We start from the raw sequence: 22,717 nt of genomic DNA, 5'->3' as shown, positions 1-22,717 counted from the left end.
AAGAATTAGTGCTAACAGTTTGTTTGCCTTCTCACTGTCAAGGAGTTACTTGGCAGTTACATTTCAGTAATTCAAGTCAACATTCCAAATTGATTGTGTGTGTTGTAACCACAGAGGTAGATATGTTAGGACAGAATATCAGACTAGGAATGGGCTTTGTTAATTTGAATGGGGAATGTAAGTATGTTATGTAAATCATAAGCCATCCTTAGATGTCACCATACATCATTCTGTCATTATTAATTAGATTTTGTACTTAAAGTGGTGGGATATAAAGCAGATTGAAAGCTCAGGTAAAGCAGCTGTACTTTTCAAAGTGTGCTGTTATTAAAGGAGTTTTTCTTCTCTAAAGTCCTTTGTTCTTTGGAGCCTCTGAAGTTATTTTCACAAATATGTGAATATTTGTAGCTGAGCTGGGTCAGCCTTCACACACAGTGGGGTGGGGAGTGTTCTCTGCAGTGAGCAGTGGGTTGGGGCAGCATTGCAGGATCCTCCCTGTAAACTACACCCTCAGGGCTCTGTGTTGAGCATTTACATTTTCCAGTGATTTAAAGAGCACTGGTGAATTCCCAGTACTTGTGAAAACAATGTGTGTGTGCATGTCCCCACTTTTTCATTTGTTTGAGACTGGCAGGCCAAGTTAATAAACTCAGTTGGTAATCATGGTTTAATTCTTGTGGGTACTCAGTGCTGCTGTGTTTTATCTCTGAAGTTATTTTTATGAGAAATCCATACTTATTCTCCTTTTGTGAGTGGTTTTAATCTGGGGGAGCTCTCCCTCCCTGCTCCAGCTGTCAGTACTGCAGACTCAGCCAGGGAGCTGAAAATCCTTTTATTCCTCACTAGCAATAAAAGTTCAACACTTCAAATTATCTCCCCATTTATTACTGTGCCACCTCATCAAAAGGCTACTGCAGGAAAATTTGTGAGAAATGATATATTCTGCAGATAAAACTGAGCCAAGGCATAGCCAAGGGGCTCTTAAAATAAAATATGTTACTCAACTGGATCTGATCTGTTCTGTTTTGTCCTATTCCTCACCTTCCCCCCAAAATTGCCCTTCATTTTCTTTTTCCCCTCAGCTGTTCTGTCACTTCTCTCCTTGATCATCCCTCCCTTAATCCAGAACAGGCACCCAGTAGTTCCCCAGTTTGATCAGACTTGAAAAATGAACCTTCCTCATCTTGCTTTCTTGATTTTGATCTATTTTGCACAGAAAAGGTCTTTTATTAAGTCAAGCAGGGAAGCTGTGGCTGCTGCCTGGGCTCGGGCAGTGCTGTAAATCACGGGCTCTGTGCAGCAAGGACGGGCTGTTTGCAGTGCTCTGGGCTGACCAGGGACTGTGTTTGGTACTGTGTGTTCCTTAAATCTGATTTTTCTGAGAATTACTGACCCACACACTCATGGCTGGAACGTGCTACATTTTTCCTCCCAGTTTCAGCGCGTGGAAACCAAAGGAAACAGATGCAACTTGAAAACCTGCAGAGATTTGACATCCTGAAGGCACGGTGAGGAAAGGTAGCTGTGCCTCAGGGATGAGAGGTGGAATGAAATGCTGTCTCCTGGATTCAGGCACATGGAATTTGGAGCATTACTGGAGCTCTTTTGTCTCTCAGGAATAGGGCCCTTGTGCTCAGCTTGCTGGAGATGTGCTGGCTCTGGGAAAAAGAAGCTGAGCTTGAAATGGGATCCTTCATTTCTCCTTGGGGCGTCAAAGTTACTGAGCTTGTCCTGAGATCTGCTTTTAGGAAAACTGCTCTCTGTAGTCTTGCCACTGGCCCTTTGATGTGATGTCCCTCAGCCTTTGCTGTAAATACCTGTCCTCAGTTACTTAAAGATAAAAGCCAGCACTGAGATATGAAATGGAATCAGTGAGGCAAGCACTTCCAAAAAAGTGAAGTTTTTCCTTAGGATTTCTTGTTGATTATCCCAGTCAAAGGACTCTGTTGTATGTGCTTTAATTTCAGTATTAGAGTTATCATAGAAAAATCACTGTTGATAAGAAGCTTTTGCTGGAAAGTAGTGATAATAGGGTTATTTATGGACTTGAAGAACAGGTTTGGGTACTTTTCACCAGATTTTTGTTTTCTTTTTAGGGATTGTAAAATTATTTTTTGTTTACCATGAATTATTAATGCTTGAAAGTGGTGAGACAGGAAAACAATTTAATGAAGTGTGCAGAATACTGAGCCACCAACAGAGTTTTAACAGTCTGTAAACAGTTTTGAGAAGTTAGACAGTAAAATACAATAATGTCCACATTTTACTACGAAACAGCCTATTTTTATATCTAGTGCTCCTAGAATTTGCAGTGAATAACATAATGTGCTTAATGGCAGCCAAAACTGCAGCTGGTTGTTGCTTCAACTTTTAAGATGCTTGGATATGTTTCTGTGTTCTCCTTGGCTAAAAGTCAACCCCTTCTTCCACTTTGTGTCATAATCCGTCCTAATTATTACTTTTTAATAAGCAAGGTTAGTTGGAATGAATCATACATTTGTACTCAGATGCACTTTTAAAGTCTAAAGAGTTTTGTTTTCATCTTTGTAAAGATTTATCATGACGTATTTTGTTATTAAAGTTCTTTAGCAAGTCATATATATTTGCCCAAAAATATTTCTAATTAAGTCTGAAAATGTAAGAACAAGAGCAAATTCTGTCTGATATGTTTTTTGTTCTTTGTCTCATTGTGCTTTTACTGAAGTAGGCAATTAAAATGTGTGTATATATTAAATTACATTAGAATAAAAATTGTATTTGCATATGGTGTTTTGTTATCCTTCATCTTTTAAACCATATTCCTTCTTATCAGTTGGTTTATGATTTTAATTTCAGGTTATCTCTGTTTGTGCTGCTGTGTGCCTTCCACACCAAGCAGCCTGGATGGATGCTGCCCTGCATGGTGACAACACACTTGATAAAATTGAGGGGATAACACAAGTAGCATTTCTAAATAACTCAGTTTTTCCGTTTCTACGCAGATAAATGCAAATATTTTATTGAACCAGGTAGGTTGCATACCTTCTAGCTAAATGGATATGGGGCATAATACTTCTGGCATTTATGTCAAGCTGCTCAGCAGATCAGAATGTCAGCAACAAACCCAGAAATTGCACGTGCTTGTGGAGATTTTTCTCCTGGATTGAATTGGGATGTGCTGTGTGATGGAACAGTGTAACAGGCAGCACTGTGGCCTCTCTCCAGCCTGACTTCTGCTTATTGATTAACTTTCTTGTAGGGAAAGTACATAATCCATAGAAGTCAAAGAAAAGGAATCCTTAACTGTGGTAATTTTCTTGTGTTCTCTTGCTTTAGGGAAGATACAGGAGACAATAATTGTGAAATTAGAGTGTGTATTTAAAGTTTAAGTGTAGATTCTGTGCTTGTGTTGATGTGTAGAGACTTCCTGGTATGTGCAGGACATGAAGCAATCACTTGTAAAATAGATTAAATTGATGTTGGACAAAAATTTGTCACTGAAAAATGGAAGAATTCAGGCCATTTGGAGCTTAATAATGGCTGCTGTTCTGGCACTGGTCTACCTGTAGTGACCTTTTGCAGTGTGGTTCAGGTGACAAGAAGCTTCAAGTTATCTTTGTTTCCCCTAGAAAGTGTTTGAAATGCCAGAGAAGCATTTATGAGATAAACTTGCTCCTGAGTTTCTTTTGAAAACCACTGTTCTCTATATGTGCTTCTGTTTTTCTGCAAAAAAAAAAAAAAAAAATTAATTTGAATTTAATCCCAGTCTTTCAGAGACCAAAATAACTTCTGCATGTGTTTGGTTACATGACAGAAACAGAACAATGAAGTGTATCAATAACATTTTGGAATGCAGACAAGTCGGTTATGTCTGTTAGAGAACAGCAAAAATCAACATGTAAAGTGAGCTGTTGGTTGTTTTTGTTTTTTTTTTTGGATGGCAGCTCGTGAGTTTTGTTGTTTCAACACTGGTGCTGTATTTATTTCTGTTCATTAACACGTGCTGTGCTGCTTGGTTCAGGAATGACAGCAGCTCCTTCCAAGGTGTGTTTGAACGGGAGGTAACGATGGGAATTGCTGCCCTTGGGGCTGCCATGGCTTGGGGCACATTCTGTCAGTTCAGCTCGTTCTGAAATCAAAATAAAAATGTGAGTGGGCTTTTTAGATCCTAACTGACCATCAGAAGAGACATCTCCTTACAGTATAACCATTTCTTGATTTTTCTATGCATGATCAGTGAGTCAGAATTCCACCCTTGCTCTGTTTAACTGCCCTCTTTGCCATGTTACATTAATGCAAACGCCTGTAAATCATGCAATCCATCAATAAAACCATTTATTACAATAACTTCTTTTCATACTAAGGTAGTAAGGATTTATGCAGGGTCATGTTAAGAATATTTTCCTTTGTCTTACAGCTAAAAATTCCATGGTGAGAGTAGTTGAATACCAATGAAAGCAAGATACTCGAAATGTCTTATTCCACATCTGCCATTAGGTTTTGAGATTAACCCCTTTGGGCTTTGTTATACTAAATAGGAGAAAGCCTATTGTAAGGTCCAGGCACTCTTGACCAGCTCTTGAAATACGTTATAAAATACATTTAAGAGGTTTGCAAAGTTGCCCAAATTTTGGAATAAGCCAACTGCAAGTTTATAATTCTTAGATCAATTTACCTCAGCAGTAGCCTGAAGACAATAAATTGCTACAGACTTCACTGGTCCCAAACCCACCAATTTTCACCTTGCTGGTCCTAGATTTGAGATTCTCTATTAATTTTTAGGCTGTTCTTTTATTTTATTTTTAGTTCCCTCTTATTTTCTAGGCTGACAAATGAATGGAAGTTTGTTTCATAGTTTGTCAGAGCTATAGTAGTGTAAGTGTAAGAGAAGCATAAGAATTGAGAAGTCTGTTTAATTCAGTCATGAGTTTGCACAGGATCATGGTCATGAGCAGCTCCACGACCTCTTTGCTGTGTTCTATTGAGGTAAATTTATAGTGGAGAGAGATAACAAGGAGATTTTCAAAGTAATAGTCTTGTCATGGACTGAATGCTGTGACCTATTTCATAACATGTTAATTAACAAGGAATAAGTACAAAACAATGCCCATTTAACAGAAAGGACAATTTAAACTTTAACAATTTAGCAAAGTAATAATAAGTGCGAAACATAGGAGAGCATTTCACATGCTGTACCTTCTTTCCCATCCAGCTGGCCTATCAATTATAACCTGTGCTCTACAGATGGTGCAATATATCAGAATTAAGGCAGTCAGTTAGTTTGTTCCCAATTAAGTGCTAATACTCCCAGTGGAGAATATTACCCTGAGCCTCAGTTAAGTGCCTGCCTTCTAATGTCCCTTTATGGTCTTATTGTGTCACTTTAAAGAGATGCCCTGTCGTGTTGGCCAGAACTTATTCTGACTTGTTCTTCCAAAGCTCCCTGCATTCCACTCTTTATTATTTGGAAGTTACAGGGAGAATTTGATGTTTCGTGGGGCTGGGAGTAGAGGTATCATGCATAATAATCTTAGGATAAGTAAGCAGGCACTGCAATGTGTGTGACTTTTACACCTTATAGATGTACCTACTGTTGCAAAAACTGAGTGCCCCAGCAAGAAACTGGCTTTGTAATGTCCAACCTCTCTTTCTGTGCTTTAGAATCCCAATGCACTTGTCTCCTGAAGCTCTCTAGTGTTCCAGGGCTTGCTTTTCTCACTGACTTACTAGACAGGTTACTTGAGCTTGTGTTTTCCTTGCTCCATCTATCCTCTTTAAAAGCCATTTCAGGGCTGCCACTAATAGATTGACATCCCATTCTCTTGCACTTCCTTACTCCTTTTGGATGTCAGTATTTGCCCAGTTAAGGGCTGCTTAATTTGCTGCCCCCTTTCCCCCCTCCCTGAATGTCAGGCTGATGGTGGATTTGGTCACTTGATCTAATGGACTTGCTGTCGTCCCCTGTTAAGTCTTTAAGGTGACTCTTCCCTGGCAGGAAATCCTGTGGCACAATTTGTTTCTGAACTGACTCCCGAGATTCCAGGCAATTACACGAGCCTCTGAATATCTTTATTTAGAAGTTTAAAAGACATGTTCTTGGAGTGCTGCTGAAATTACCCTGGTGGATTTGTTGCCACGCTTTGGGAGATCTCCATTGTTGTGTGCTCACTGGCTCACAGTCACTCCAGCAGTGCCTGAGTTCTGCAGAGATTTAGAAAACACCACATTCAGAATGTCTCTTCTGAGGGGTTTCTTGGCAGTCTGCTTTATAATTTATATGACAAGGAGAGGGAAATTCTGCCTTGTCGAGTTGTTGTCAAAAGCATCTTTTTGGTACTTTCGGTGCCACCGGGAATTAAAGTTTGGTAAATTACTGAGATTTTCTGACAATTACTTAAATGTAATTAGCTTTCATTACATAATCTCTAGGTCACAAAAGGGAAATGTCAAAAATAGGTACTTTCTGGATGTAAAATATAAAATACTGTTTGGGAAAGAAAGTTTGTGTGTAACAAGAGAAAATCATCATTTAGTAAATAGTCATTCTAGTCCCAGTATTAAACAATAATAAAGCACACTGTAATAAGTACTAAAATTGATAATGGATTATGATGCATATGAATTCCTATGGATCATAATTCCAGGTGCACTAGACAATTGCAGCTTCCCTTTTCAGCACCATTTGGTTGGTTCTACACCAGTTTCCTCTCTGTTAAAGGGTGGGTTTCTGTTTGGGTTTGGGGCTTTTTGTTTAGATCTCAGGGCTTAACATTTCAAAAACACTATGACAAAAATAGGTGCATTGATTTTATTTGCATCAAAATGAACAAACGGCCTCCTTTTGAGTTTTCTTATTAAATATCTTGAAAATAAAATCATTGATTTTCAGGTTTTGCTTTATTATAAATTCTGGGAATAAAACCAGTAAAAAATATTTTTTTGAATCTTCAGTTAAAACATAAAGCAGATGCAGATTGCAAATGAAAATTTGCATGGAAATCAAATGCATGGAACACTTTAGACAGTATTTTTCACTTCTTGAATGTTATGTTTTTAGAAAAAGTGTTCTTGATAAGGGGTTAAATTTGACACTTTTTAAAAATAGCAGCTTTGCCACAAATTTGACTATTGTAAATATAGTCAAATATATATATTTAGGCTATGCTAACTGCTTTTTATTGTCTATTTTTGCTTTTTATGGAGTCCTCAGGTAGATACGTGTGTAGTTTTGGACTTTTGATGGAGGGGAAGTGCTTTATTAGAAAGCTATTTATGATGCCATAGTTGTCCTATAATGAAATAACCAGGAGGTGATGATGTGTAAGTTGTGTTCCTTTGTGTAAGGAACACATAACTTGTACCTTGGCACATAATGACTATTATGTGTCTTGTAAACCTCTGTCTTCTACATTTTTTCGTAAGGAAAACGTGTTTTTGTGAACAATATGGAAAAGGTACTGGGAGAGTGCTGGAAAATAACTTAGCAGTGTCTTGGTTTTACTTATTTCAGTAGGACAATACTCAAATTTCTGTGCAAAAGGATGACTTGACAGAAAAAAGAAAAGCAAACAAACTTGCTGATAGCTGCTCCCTGTTAAACAGCTAAAAAATCAGCAGTTATTATTTGAAATCATTACAAATTTGGATAGAGAAAGAAAAATAACATCTGGAAAATAATTGCTCGCGTAGCTTTGTATTTCAAATGTTTTCCACTTTGCAGCATCTTTAATGACTTAAGTTGGTCACTTCCTTGGCCACTGGATCAAACTTACTAAGGAGTTATGTCTGAAGAATTATGAGAGCCCAAAATCTAGGAGTATAATTCTGCCTTTCTGGCTTGTAAGCAATGCATGGCACATACCTGGATGATTCCATACCCCCACATGGCTGCAGGGGGATGCATCTGCTTGGCTCTGGCAGATCTGACCTTGGATTCCCAGGGGATTTGTGCTGCTGAAGGAGCAGATGGAGTGCAGGCTGGGTATCCCAGTGCTGGAAGTGGCACCAGACACATTTAGACAACTGTCTGGAAATACTGATATAAAAGTATTTAACAAAACCAACAAGGACTTGTTTTAATCTCAGTTAATGTCAGTTCAGAAGTCTCCCTCAAAAGAGTTGCCTGTGTGTCCTGCTGGCACATGAGTTCCATTTTATTACTTCTCTTCAACTTACCCTAGTGGACTTTTAGCTTTGTTGGGGTAATGTACAACATTTGTTTCACCAGAGCTTTTGGTTTTGCTTCCTAGTGCTGGAGAAGTCCATCAGCAATGCCACGCTGTGTGCTTGGAACACGTTATGTGCTGATGATTAAGCTGGAATTTTCTAATAGGTGCCAGGATATTAATCAGCTGACTCCCCTTCATTTTCTTTGTCATTATCTTAAATCTCAGATTTGATTGCTTGTCATGGGACAGCAGAATGAACAAGACAAGGCTTCTGTGTAGAGTGTGGCAAGGGCCAGAAAACATTGAAGGGCCGTGGAATGACGTGTGTTCCCTTTTAAAGATCCCTCAGGGATCCTCCAGGGCCTGCAAAGCATTTGTGGGAGTCTGCAGTTGCCTCATATTTCCATTGGGCTAATTGAATTTACTCTCTTCTGGAATTCTGAGACACAAAACAGTGTGGGCAGACTGGAGGGGGATTGCTGCTGGCTCTGAGCTGAGTGATAGGGCAGGAGAGGAGGGGAAATGGGATGGATCTGGTACAAGCAAGTGAGGAAGACAATGGGAATCTATAGTTTTCCTATAAGAGAATTGAAGTTGAAGGGGAAGAATAGGGGAAAAATATTCTGGGACTTTTATTTTTAATTTATTAATAGTGATATTTTACAAGCAGTGAAAGGAACATGGGTAATATAACTGAAATATAATTTCCGTGCATTCACTCTGTATATTATTAGCATATGCTTCTTGTTCTAAAATTCCATTTAATCCTTTGCAAGTAACCAGTAGATTTGAGGTGACTGAGTTACTTTGAAACTCATGAGGATTTAGCAATTGTAAATTGTCTTTCTTTCTAGACACTCGTCCCTTTATTAATGCTGTAAAAATAAAGGAAGTCTTGAGCAGTTATTTGTGGATAGTTACAACTGGAAAAATAATTACTTGTGAGTTGTTGATACTTTAGGGCAAAAAGATAATACCTTAAACATATAATATGAATTAATAGAGAAATTCAAGCTTAATGAAAAAATTAGTTTTATGCAGCATAAGATTCAATTTAAATGCTTAATATGAAAATCTAAATGACTTAACAATAAACATGTAAAATGTAAATTCTTAAGTTTGTGGTATACATTACGGTTACTACTAAATGATTGTAGGTAATAATAATTGGGAATAATAACTAATGACTAAATATTATCTAAAATAATAATATAACTAAAAATTATCTGCAAAATTGCTGTTAAAATTGCATTTTAAAATATTCCATAAAAACTGAAAGCCAAATGGACTAGAACAAGGAAACCCTTACCCTCAAAATGCAGCTTGATTGAAAAACTTAACTAATGGATTATAATCAGAAACTGTGGCCTATTGCGTTTATTTATTTGAAAATAATAGGCAAAAAAAGGAAGGAGAAAAAGAAGCATTACTGCTATGGGTCCTTAGAGGAGGCTAAGTTGTATAAGGAGAATTAGATTTATTTGTTAAAAGTTCCTCTTTTAACGTTCCTTCCTCATGGCCAAAGCTGGTGCAGTGAATCATTCCCTGTGCACACAGAGCTCCCTTTCCATGCACAGGCTGTTTGGAAACGTGTCTAACCCCATTAACTGGAATTGGGAGTGGGCCATCATCCATCTTCTGATAAACTGCATAAAGCAGGAGCGTGGACTGTGATTATACAGCTTATAACCATGTCAAGTCAAATGGCTGTTTATATCTGACTAATGACTGGGGTGGAGACAGAAGTTGTATTTCTTCTCCAAAGGAACCTCCGATAAGATTGGGAATGTCCTTCACAGTGGCTGCTTTGTCCTTTAGCCACTCGCCCTCCCCAGCCAGTTGTGGTAATTAAGAGGGGACCATTAAACATGTCCTTATCCATGAGGCTAAAAGTAGGGAACCTACTGAGGATGGAACCAATAAGAAGGGTCTTTCAGTGGCTCTTTCCAGCAAACCTGCAACAGGTGAAACGTGGCTGAAGCAATACCTGTATAATATTCTGCATTACAAATAGATCATTAAACAAACAAAGGAAAGCTTAATAATAATTTCTGTTGGTTCTGGGGCACGAAGTGATTGAAGTTGGTTTGAGGCAAATGTTTTATCTGATGAATTTTGCTTTCCCCTCTCTGTCCTGTGTGCAGAAAAGCCACCCAGTGTGAGCCCTTTGGTATGTGCTGCATAAACAGGAGAGAAAAGGGATGACGAGACTGTTGTGTTTACAGATTCAGTTTTTGAAACTGTGAGCTTTGTGGGCAGCACCTGTCCTAATTCTTGTGTAATGAACATATTTAACAAGAAGGAATGACAGGTTTCCTTAATTTTCACACTTGCTCTTGAGTGAGGAGCACACAGATGTTGCTGTTGTTAGTGGTGTTGCTCCTCATGCTCTTTCTTGGTGGAGATCCTGATGTTGTTGATCTTTAAAAACTTATCTCCACGTGCTCTCATTGTACTGACATTAACATTAAACAATGATTATTTTGTAGGACTTAAGGAAGGCTTCACTCTTTTTGGACACTCTTGAAGCCACGTCTGGAGCATTCTGAACAGAACAAGGCAGGGTTTTAGTGGAGGCTGAAGCTTGTAATGTGCCAGCAGATAATGCTGAGCAGGGCTGTCAGACACTTCTAAAGAGATCAGGGGGAAGGCAGGAGCAGGGAGGGTCTTAGGGCTGCACACCAAAAGAATAAGAAGCAATGGCTGCAGTTGGCACCAGGGGAAATGTTCACTGGAAATGGGGCAGAGAGGAGGAGGAGGAGGAGTTTCTCCCAATGGTTCCAGAGAAACTGTGGGCCTTCTGTACCTGAAGATACTGAAAGCATAACTAGAAATGGCCATGAGAAAACTTAGGTCATTTTGAAACGAGTCCAACTTTAGCAAGAGCTCCAGTTGGGGCTAATAGACCTCCAGAGATCTATACTTCTGGCCTCAATTATTCTGCAATTGTGTTTGTCCTGAAAGGGCTTACAAATATACAGGCAGATCTGTGTGTATGTTTTTTATTAGGGAGGCTGAGCTGTTGAGCCCATTTCGCTACCTGAAAGTTGTAGGGAAAAAAAAGCAATAAAAGTGACAGTGTTGCAAGTGAGAGTCGGTTTTATTACTTGTTTACCCCAGTTCCTTCCTTCACATTCAGCAAAAAGTTCTAAACTGACTATTTCAGTGGCAGCTGGATTGTTTACTTTTCAATTTGTGATGCATTTTTAGCGACTCCACAAAACCAAACCTAAAGTGTTTGACTAGATGAAGCAGTTTTGATAAGCAGAATTAATAACCTGAAGTAAGTTTTTTTTATAAGTAGTGTCATGTTAAGAATGTAACCCTACCGTGATTAATCTTGGAAGGAAAAGGTTGAGGGACATTTTCCTTTGGAACAATCATAAACAAATGTATTTCCTGTTCATCTTCTAGCAGCAAAATTCTGTGGACAGCAGCTGCTCAAGCTTCTCCCTTCTATTTTCCCTGTTGTTCTTACTCTTCAGACCCTTTGGGAAAAAAACAGTCTCCAAGGGGAAAAAAGTGTATCTTTTGGCAAACCCATGGCCATCTATTTACTGCTTTGAGATTGTGAGAAAGATACATTAGCAATGATAATTTCCATGATGTGGATGTTTATGCAGTGCCCTCAGTTACAGTTCATTCTATGTATGCTCTCCAAAGCTATTAAATTAAATTGTCTTTCAGCTGTTGGACAGAGGCAAGAAGTGTGTGTGTGTTAGGATTGATTAGTGAACCAAAAAACCCCTCTCTTTTTATATGAATCTGGAATTTTATTGCAAAATAATGCTTAGGATTTTTTATGCAGACTGAATTTAGAGGGAGGCTGAGAGAAGGCACATGGGCTTGAATTTATCGGTGTGTTAGTCCAGGTGATGGTCTGGAGTGTGAGAAGCAGTGCTGGTGACAGGTTGGATTCTTCTACCAACAGAATGATTCTTCACAAGGTCTCAGTTTTCTCATCCGTGGATTTGGATTTGACCTTATTTTGTGTGGGAACATATTCCCCTCCTGTTTTGCAGTGTCAGGGATTCTTCTTCTTTTTTTTAACTCAAAGGGTTGTTTTACTCACTGGGAGGAGAGAACAATTCAGCAACCAGCAATATTTTCCTTCCCTAAACTTGCACTTCCCTGCTGAAACCATCAACACCTCCTTGAATTCAGAGTGGAAAAGCATTGTCTCTTTTCCCTGTTTGCAGTGAGGTGAGGATTATAGTAATAGTGTAAGTAGTAGACTGCATGTCTGAGTTATATAACAAATGTAAAACAAAACTAGATTTGGTGAGGGGAAAAAAAGAATTTAAACAGCTGCTTGAAGTGAAAATAGATGATCCTGGGAAACCACTAGGAAACAGCTTATGGTACTAATAATGTCAGTGTTATTATTTTCACTTTCCTGACACGTCAGCATGTTGGTTGCAGTATTTTTCATAATAATAGAATTTATTCAAGTAATTTTTTCTTAATGTGTGTAGTACAAATAGTTTATATTGTGCTTATATATCATATTAACAATATTTGATTTGTGCTTTCTTTACAAATTGAAATAAATGATTTTTTTTTTTTCATTTTTGCGGGTCCCATTTTACATTTAGGCTGGTGCTTTCAGTTCCCATTTTAGGTTCTGTGCTTTGAAACAAGTCGATTTCTCACAAAATTATGCTCTTTTATAAGAGGACCTAAAATTCCTTTGAGTTTAAGCTTGCTCCATAAAGAGCAACAACAGTGTTCCTCCCCTTCCTCAGAACATAAACTACCAGTCTTTACCTCCTAGTCTTGAACTCCAAGTTGTTACTGTTTTAATTCTCTTCTTTCTTGCTTCTACTTTGTCCCAGTGATTGTGACCAAATGCCCTAAGTCTCATTCCTGGAGATGACCACAAAAGTTTCCATGCACCTGCTGATTGTGAAAGAACTTCAGCTTGATTTTGGAAGTTCTCTAATTTAACTCCCCAATCTTAATTTATCCCCTAGCAAAATTTATTTGGCTGCTTAAACCTTTTTGAGGTGCCTGGGGAACACTGTTCATCTGTCAGTCCCACCACAAATCCTTGTTCCTTATTTTCATGACTCAGACGTAGCCTCTAGATTTATGTTCTGATGTTCCCACCCTGTGATCAAGTTTCAAAGATTTCTGAAGTGATTAAAAATGATGATAAGACTTTCATCTCCATATGAAATATCTCAAGACTTGGTAAAACATAGTGGGAATCTTTAGGAAGACAGGTCCTTGATTTTATTTAGTCTCATTTTCTAGATCGAGGTAGCCATATAAAAATAAAACAAAATCAGTCAAAAAATAAAAAAAAGGCAGATAATTCCAACTCCTTTGTTTGGGTGGTATTCTGAATTTTGCACTGCACATAAGGATATATGATTTTTTTGGCTGCAAAGATGTAGAAATCCTCAGCTAGATTGTATGCAGGTGTTTTGCATCTTTATACACATATATACATGGAATTGGTTTTACTCTGTTTTTTGGGTGTTTGTGTACTTGTTGGGAGCAAATGAGTTTTTAGTAGTAAAAGACTTTAGGGAAATTTCATAGGTTTGTAGTGATTGCTCCCAACATTCCACAAAGCAGCCATGGAAAGCTGCTGGTAACAAGGTTCATGGGCGCACAGGCAGGGGAGTGATTTGCATCAAGTAGGTCACTTTCCATGAATTAAGCTATGTTTTTGTATTATAAACCTTTAGGTTGGTGAGCTGCAAGAGGGATAAATCTGAGTTAGATCTACTTTTTTAGTCGCTTGGGATTAAACCTTTTGGTGAAGAGATACATGAATGTGCTTTAAATCTATTGATTCATGGGAGAAAGGGACAATTTAAACTCGGAAGTCACTGAGTGAACTTTCCATTAAGTTGGGGAGCCTGTGGTCACAGCTCATTTGATCTTTATGAAGTAGAAAATGTGATGTAGACCACACTGGCATTCTATTAGAGGAAATCATGCATTTAACCATGGAGCAAAATACTGTAGCCAATTACAGGAACATACACCTATTTTACACGTGGCTGATTTTCTGAGCAAAAAGTATTAACAATGCACATACTATCTTGTTTTAAAGGACTATTTACTTTTAAGCCAGTGATATAGGATAAAGTTGAGAGAGAAAATTAATTAATTTAAGATTGATATCAAAGTTTTGTAACTGGAAGGGAGCCTTGCATGTGGGTGAAATGTGTGCATGGTCTTCAGGTGACAGCAGCAAAGACGAATTATAACCCTGTTATATGCTAATTATAAATGTTATATGCTGTGTATAAATGCTAACATCTGAAATTGCACTTAGAAAAATATTCAGTATCAAAATTAATTACTTAATGCTTTTTTTGAAATACATTTGAATCTATTAGAGGATATAAAATAAGTTCTGATTTATAACTCAGCTTTTTTCTACTTTAAGGTGTAAGTGAAGCTATCTAAAAATTTTTGTTTCAAAACATCTTTTCTTAAAAAGTAACAGGGTGAACTTTCTACTGGCATTAGATATTTACAGTGGAATCTCTTGCTTAGTGTTATTAAGACTTTTGAACTAATTTGTTTTATTTATATAAATAGGTGTATTCACATGCACATTTTTGTGGGCATTTAAAAAAATGCCTTTTTGCAGTTTAGTCCCAGTGGACACTTCCTTTTTATCAGGAATTTAAGTAACACGTTGAAAGCTGATAAAGAAGTTGAGAACTAAACTTTTACATTAAAATGTTGCCTTTTGTCTGTGGCTGTGCTTCTGTCCTTGATTTATTTGCCATTCCAGCTCAGGTATCCTCATGCTGTCCAGGCTCTGGGCATTTTGAATTACAGAAATTATTATTATTATTTTTCCAGATTTTTCTTTCTTTGTGGTAAAACTCGGAGGAAGGGAAATCTTTACGGTGTAATTTGCAATGACACAAACTCTTTCCACCAGTACTTCTGACTTATTCCATTGCCTGATACAAATTAGGAGCTGGGAAATGATAACCTCTATCATTATGGGATATTGTGTCTATTGGCACTGCACAATTGGAACAGGTATATGAAGATTAATGTGTTGTGTGCCAGCGTGTCCTTGCCTATGCAAAACAGTCTGAGAGCATTGAGGGGATTTGTACAAGAATGATGCAGAGAATGCCAAAGGTAAGTGAAAGTAAATTAAACATTCCCATCTGGTTTTACTTCCTTGCAAATGGGCACAGCTACATATTCCAATACCAATGACTGGTCGTTATAGCTCTTACTTGCAAGGCAGTTTTTTCTGAAGCTCTGCTGTGTGGTCCAGTAGTTGGGATTTTTCCTGTCAGATCCCTGGATGTTGGAGGTGTGTGCCCAGAGGAAATGACAGAAATCTGCATGCAGGTAGCTGTTCTAAAACTGGGAATTATTCTGGCAGCACTGCATCTGATTTCAGAGGATGCACAGACTTCTCTTTTTACTGCCACCTGAACCAATGCTGTGTCTCATAAGCAAACAATTAGAGAGGCTTCTAATCCCATATTCCAAAATGTCAAAGGAAGGATTAGTCCAGCTAGCAGTTTTCTCACAAGGTTTGCTGTAAATACTTGTGTCAAGAGTGCTGGAATTTCCATCTTTGTCTGATGCTTGGTATAAGTGAGGGTTTGATACTGTTGGGTGTTACTCGGCAGTCTGAAAGGATAAAAATAAATATCTGAAGTACACAGTATTTAATAAAATACTTTCACATTGTGTTCAGCTTTAGAAACATGAGGACAAGTAGTCAGTGGTAGAGGTAACCCAGCAAAGTGTGAATTCATATCCATTTCATTTCAACATACAGATGGTATAAATCTATTTGGATTATATTCAGGGGTTTTTTACAGAGAGGTGAAAAGATCCAGCATTCTCCACAGTCTTGTCATGAGTACTTAGCCAGGTGTCAAGGATTTTAGATTTCAATCTAATCTCTCTCAGCAGCATCCCTGCTTTCCTCAGGCAGATCACTTGATTACAGTGTCACAGTTCTCTCCCTGGGAAAGAGGAATCAAAGTACTGCTTTGCCTCTATGGGCAGGGCAGGGATATCTTAAATTACTGATGTGTTGTGCTGGCACAGGGACTGTGATCTTAGTTAGAGGATCTTGGGCTTGATAAAATACAAATTCTAATAATCTTGATGAAAGGTATGTGAGGCATGGCACTAGGAATAAGTGGATTTTGAGTGATCAGATTGTACTAAGAATTGTTGCAGATAGTATAAAATAAATTGACAATTAATAAATACAGGTTGATACTGGGAAAGAATAATGCAGAGAAACGCTTTGTTACAGGGAAAAAAAAAGAGTAGCAAGTCTTGTATTTAAAGCTACACAGAACAGAAATGAAAGAAGGTACAGACAGTTGTGTTCTGTGTGGATTGTTGGATTATTTTCATGCCAAGGCTAAGGGCAAGGTAAAAATTCTTATTCTGTCCTACTATAGCCTGTGAACCCCAATGGGAAAGATGAACTTCTGATTCCCCAGTCTCTCAGTTGTATGGCTTCACAATTTTACTCCTCCTTTGAGCTGCAAAGTGACTTGTCTGTCTTCTTCCTTTTTGTTATTACCTCCAAAGTTTGAAACATTTGTTTAATGACTTTCTGTCTTCTTTCTTTTTTATTAGCTCCAAAATTTGAAACACATTTGTATAGAAAAAAAATACAAGGTTCTCTTGTACTTCTTGCATCTGCTTTGGGTAGTTGGGTGCTAAGCTTAGATAACTAAGCAGTTGTGAGTTAGGTCCTTCCATCCTTCTGTCCTTCCTTCCATCCTTCCTGCCTAGAAAGCTGAAAAATATGACCTTTTCTCTGAGCTTTATGGGTGACTTAAATACCAGCACTCAGGATGAGGAGAGCTTGGAGAGAAACCATAAAAACTGTTTGGTACCCAAACTCCTCCCTTACGATGAATAAATTTTTGGATCCTGAATGTGTTGAAAGATGCTTAATAAAGGGATGGAATAGCAGCCTACAGCTAAATTCAGCTTTCTGAGCAAGAAAGTAGAACTTAATTCCAAAAATAGGGAGTAACTATTGCCCAAAGAAATGAGTAGTGCCCACGTACACTGAGCAGTGGGAAGGCTCCAGCTGGGTGGTTTTGAGAAGACTCTTTAGATGAAAGGTTCTCATCCCATCTCCTGCAAGGTAGGTCTGGGTGTGCATTTCTTGTATTTATTTGGGGCTTTGAAATGGATCAGCAGAACGTGTAACCCCAGGATTCCAGAGTCCATCGTAAAAGATGAAAACTGATCTCTGAGAGGAGTCAAACATTTCTGGTACAAGCCAGAGAGAGTAATTAGACTTGTTTGCATATTGAACAGCAGCCAGAGAGTTCTGATTATTCTCAGAAAAGTGCTCCAGTTTGCTATGGCTTGGTGTAGAAAAATACATCTTTTTGGATTTGTTTGGGCCGGGGGGAGTGGTGCTTTTTGGTGAGTGGTTTGGATTTTGGTGGCTTTTAATTTTTATTTAGAAATGCTAAAATATTATCCATGGGTCTTGAAGTATTGCGAGACTTGATAGTTCTTTTGAATCATTCAGTTGTGGTCACGTAGAAAGACTTTTGATTGTTGATGAAAATAATGTCTGAGGCACCGTTTTATGCATCTTCATTCTTATAGGAAGTGGTAATGGTAAAGTTTACTAGTAAAATTCATCTTCAGCACAGTTGTTTATCTGATCTATGCATTCATTAATAAAGAGTCCCTGCTGCTGTTGGCTCCAGTACAACTTAATTAATTACTATTTGAAATATGGATGTGGTAAATGATCCAACTTAGTGAAACAGGAGAGCAGCTGTTACCTTCTTTTATGTTTGAAGTCACTGGCTTTTCTCCTTATTTGTTTGTGCCATGCCCTTTTTCATCTTATGACAATAATTCCATAAATTCTGGACTCAGATTCATCTGTAAACCCTGATCTCTGTTTTGTTTTCCCACTGTGTCGTCTTGTTCTCCTCTGTACTCTCCATTTTATCATCTCATCTTACACCATCCATTATTGTCTCTCCCTCTTTTCTCTGTCATAGATTTTCAGGATCCCGATATCCCTTTTCCTTCCGGTTCCTTCCTTCAGTCGTTCTGCATTCCTGAAAGCCAAGTAAGTTGTTTACTACTACAGTGCACAAACTGCTACTTATGCCATTTTTCCTTGAGATGTGTTTTTCTGGTGACATGTGCCTGTGTGGTTTCTCAAAACAACATTATGGAATTAATTAAAAGTTTTCCCTAAATACTTCCATTTTCCCTGTTAGTCCTGCTGCTGCTTTTTTCTCTGGTCGTTTACTGAACTACATTGATTTTTAGCTTCACCATCTACCTTTTTTTTTTCCTCCTTATTTCTTTTTCCTTTTTGCTGTCTGGCAGAGCCACTGACAGCTAATGTTTAAATAACACCTCAGGTGGCTGCAGGCTTTCCTGCCAGCTGCAGGCAACAGAATTTCTGTGCCCTCAAGTAGAGAGGGAAGGGAGGCATTTCAGTCCTGCACCCACAAACTCCATCAGTCACATCCTCAGTGTCTATCCATGGATATCCTGGCAGCCTAAGCTGTGGTCTTCTCTCACTTGATTTGTTCTCTACTCAGAAAATTTATGAGAGTTTTCTTAGAAGCTGGCTTGGTTTGTTCAGAACTGCTCTGGCTGACCCTGCCCTGAGCAGGGGGGATGGACTGTGATCTCCAGAGGCCCCTTTCAACCTCAGCCATCCTGTGATCCTGTGAAACACAACAGAAATGGGAATGGGGAACAAAGACATGGGGATAGTGAACAGTGTGTGTTCATGGGAGGGAACACCAGGCAGAACTCACAAATGTCACAGAAGAAGCAATTTAACCTGCTTGCCTCAGCACAGGAGATGTAAATCCCAATTGCAATGTGTCAGTGAAACTGGAGCACCCAGCAGGAGACATCAGATTTGAGTTTATTCTAAATTTAAGGCAAATAATAAGAATATGTGAACAAATGTAAGCACAGTTTAATTCCTTGATGTAACTCTTGTGTGTGAAGGCACCTATTACTTTATTATTTCCAAAGAGGCTTTATTATTTCAGAACTGAATAGTCAGGGAGGACTTAAGAGTATTTATAGTATGTAGAGCTGCGGAGACCTCTAGAAATAGGCTACACTGGTTTATGCTTTTATAAATACAGAATGAAGAAAATTTTGCATTTTACAGTGAGAAAACAGGAGTATTTAATGAGGAAAAAAGTTATTTATGAAATAATTAAAACGAAAGAGATCATGAGGGAGGGAAAATACTGAAAACAACATGTTTCATTTTAAGGAATGTGACTTTCTTAGACTACCATTGTAGAATCAGACATACTTGTAAAAGCATGAGAGCCTTAAAGCTATTTCCTTTTTGAAATGAGATGTTGTATTACAAAAAAAAAAAAAAAGGACTTTATTTTCTTTATAAAAGTAGATGGAAGTGCCTTTATTTCATTTATATTCGATTCTCATTATCCTGGGCCACAGAGTAGGGGTTGTGTGAAAAGGAGTAGGAAGAAGAATAAAGACCGAATTTTTCATTGTCCAAAAAAAGCATTTTTTTTTTCTATCCACAAGAAATAAGAAAGCCCTTGTACTTAGAGGAATGAATAATGATTTATCAGTCTTAATACATATGGAACTGAAAAAGGTTGTCTGTTGGGTTCAGCCTTTATGGCTTTCCTATATCTTTCCTTTAATGGAAAGGTATATAATGGAATGGTATTGATTGCTGGTTTTTTTCCTGTAGATATTTGGGACTGGCTATTTAAAAGAATGATACAAATTTTTTAAAAAATCAAATTATATAATGTGTTAATTACACATATTGTTATGCCTTATAGTAAGTTATCCCTTTTCTAATTGCTGTCCTGGTAACTCTTTTTTTGTGCCTTCCCGCTGTCCCTTCCACTTCTTTGTTTTTGTCACCTCACTACTAAAAGCAGTAGGTTTAAAATTGAACATGCCTGGGCTATAAATGTGTATCAGCTCTAAGTATTCTCCACAGAGCAGTGCCCATTCCTAGTCTCTTCTGTAAGTTATTTTTACAGACTCTTTAATTTCTTTGCTTTCTCTAATGTCTCATCTCTTTTGCACATTGTAAGTGTGACATCAGGCTCCCACCTCCACAGCCATGGAATACTGTAGTGCCTTAGGGGGACCTCCACATCCCTGGAATATTGTAGTGCCTTAGGGGGACCTCCACATCCCTGGAATATTGTAGTGCCTTAGGGGGACCTCCATGTCCCTGGAATATCCCAGTGCCGTGAACAAATGCTGAGACCCAGAGCAGGGTGGGCAGAGCTGAGGTCCCGAGAGAATGACTTCAGTGCCTCTCAGTAGTATCCAGGATTATCTTCAGAGTTTTCCAGGTGCTGAGGTTGGACTGACAGATCTATAGTTCCCTGAGTCTTTCCTCATGCCCATTTTTAGGCTGGAATAATGTTGTCCAGCTTCCAGTCAGACTCCCGAGACCTGTGGTAGATGATAGGGAGGGCTCCTGACATAACATCCACTGGCTCCTTCAGAACTCTGGGATGAATCCCATGAGGAGGCCCCCTGGACTTGGGAACATGTTTATTTGCTTACTTTAATATCAGTTTTCCTCAAAATGTTTTGTGATCAAAGAATTTTCCTGCTGCACTGTGTGATAAGCAGATACAGCTGAGGGGGCTCGTGAATCCCCGAGAGCTGAGTGTTCACCTCCAAGATTTCTTCTTATTTGCCACCTTTATTGAAGACAAGACAGTTTTAATGTCACTGAAAGTCAAATTGAGTTCTAATTGTATTTAGAGTAATAAAAAGTAAGTCCAGATTATTTTTTTACTTGTTGAAAGGTGTGCTACTTTGTACACGTTTTAGCAGTTGTGTTATTTCCAAAGGACTTGATTTCAGTTGGGCCCTGGCAGATAAAATCCTGACTCTGTCACAGCACCGTAAGATAATGAACAAGGGGGGTTTTGAGCTCTTTGGTTGTTCTAGATGAGGGTCTTGAAGGTGTTATTGCCCCTTGGTCAGAGATGGCCACTGTGATCCCCAAATCCTCAGACTGGGCCATGCATTTGTGGTGCTGGTTTCACGAGTCTGTGTTTATGGCCAGTCAAAAGGAACAAGAATTCTTCTGTGGGAAAGAAGTACTGTGGTAATGTCAGGATAACTTGTTCAGATATCCACAGATCTGTTGGTAAAATGCACGTGGAATAACAGGGGATTCATGAGCAGAGATGATATTGCCTGATCAGGTAGTAATGTGTTTCTGATCAGCATTTGATATCAGTTTCAGATTAACTGAGAAAGTACATAGGCAGTGCCCTATATATTACCATCATTAGCAGCAGGGTAACAAATTACAGTCAGGATAGTTAATTATTTTTGTCATCTGCTACAATGTGGCCAATAGGACACACTAGAAACAAAAATTTTGTCCTATTTGTAAATGGCAAAAAGTGAGAAAAATCTGTTTTTACGAGGTCCCACCATAATACGTGAGCAGGACTCCTCAGTTTTTTATGCTCACAGAACCCACAGGAAAGAATTATCTCAATGCTTTGCTGTATTTTTTAATTTTCCTTTCCCCACCTTTTGCGTGTAGCAAACCAGTGTGTCAGACATTCAGGCTGAATGTTTCCCAAACACAAATGCTGTGGACTCAAGGACCAAAATCTGTACAATTGAGTGCAACCTCTTCATTTGTGTGTCAGCAAACACCTCAGAACATGTAAAACTGCATTTCACAAGGCTTGTTTTTTAACTGAAAAATACCAGTATGGCTTTGAGAGACTGGCACAATCGTTTCTGGAAGTCATTTGACCTGGCTGGTTCTTAATGCAGCCCTTGAAGATTTGTCTCTTGTTTAAGATGGGAAAAAAATACGTTTTGAAACACAGTATCTCGTGATCTGTAATATGATTAAATTTATGTCTTTATTCACTTAAAATCTTAAAAAGCAAACAAAGAATAAAAATTTGCATTCTTATTAGGGTCTTAGTTGAGAAGCTGAATGTTATTCTGGGTAAATTCCTCTCTTGTCCTAGAGCTGGGCTTTCTGATCTGGGTGGAGATATTTTAGTGTGTCAGTGGACATCGGTTTTCTGGATGAAAGGAGGTCTGGTACCAAGAATTGCAGAGGCTGCGTTGAAAAAAGAGGTCCTCCAGCTAACTATTGTGGAAAAAAAGGTGGGGGGAAGAATATTCCAATGGTAATTTGTGATGCAAAAAGATATTTAGCTATCTGGGAAGTTGTGACTAAAGCAGTGAGGTCTCTTCTGCCTACAATAATTCTGGAGAGCCGCTTGACTGTGGCCAAGATTTGAAAAATCTTGGACATGTTACATGGATTACCTAACACACAGTTAACCAAATCACTTAGAGTAGAATGTGATTATAGTAGAATGTGATTATAAGAAAAGTTTGGGAATTTCTAAATGGGTATAATAAACAGATTACGTGTGCTGTGATGAAAGTGGCTCCTTTGTACTGAGCACAGTGAACTCCCATTTCGAGGGTTTCATTTTTTTTTAATCAAGTGCCTTAAAATTTCTATAATGGGAAAAGACTTCAAAGAGGAGAGATTAAAAAAGAAAAGTAAATAAAATGGAAATAATAGA

General features: G+C 38.3%; 1 protein-coding gene across 15 annotated transcripts in view; it reads left to right on the top strand.

Moving 5' to 3' along the window:
* The window catches only part of RBFOX1 (RNA binding fox-1 homolog 1), a 1,129,454-nt gene that overhangs the window by 411,322 nt on the left and 695,415 nt on the right, over positions 1–22,717 (top strand). The window contains exons 1-2 of one of the 15 annotated variants that reach the window (XM_027684213.1): positions 17,254–17,268; positions 18,152–18,222. The exons of the other annotated variants lie outside the window; for them this stretch is intronic. The gene's annotated coding sequence lies outside the window, so the exon portion shown is untranslated. Of the gene's footprint in view, positions 1–17,253; positions 17,269–18,151; positions 18,223–22,717 lie in introns of those variants that run through there. 15 annotated transcript variants of the gene reach the window in all.

This window comes from Neopelma chrysocephalum, unplaced genomic scaffold, assembly GCF_003984885.1.
Source record: "Neopelma chrysocephalum unplaced genomic scaffold, ASM398488v2 Primary Assembly neopelma1_65b, whole genome shotgun sequence".
Taxonomy (NCBI): Eukaryota; Metazoa; Chordata; class Aves; order Passeriformes; family Pipridae; genus Neopelma; species Neopelma chrysocephalum.
The sequence above is the reverse complement of the archived record's forward strand: the minus strand, read 5'-3'. Positions and strand labels throughout refer to the sequence as shown.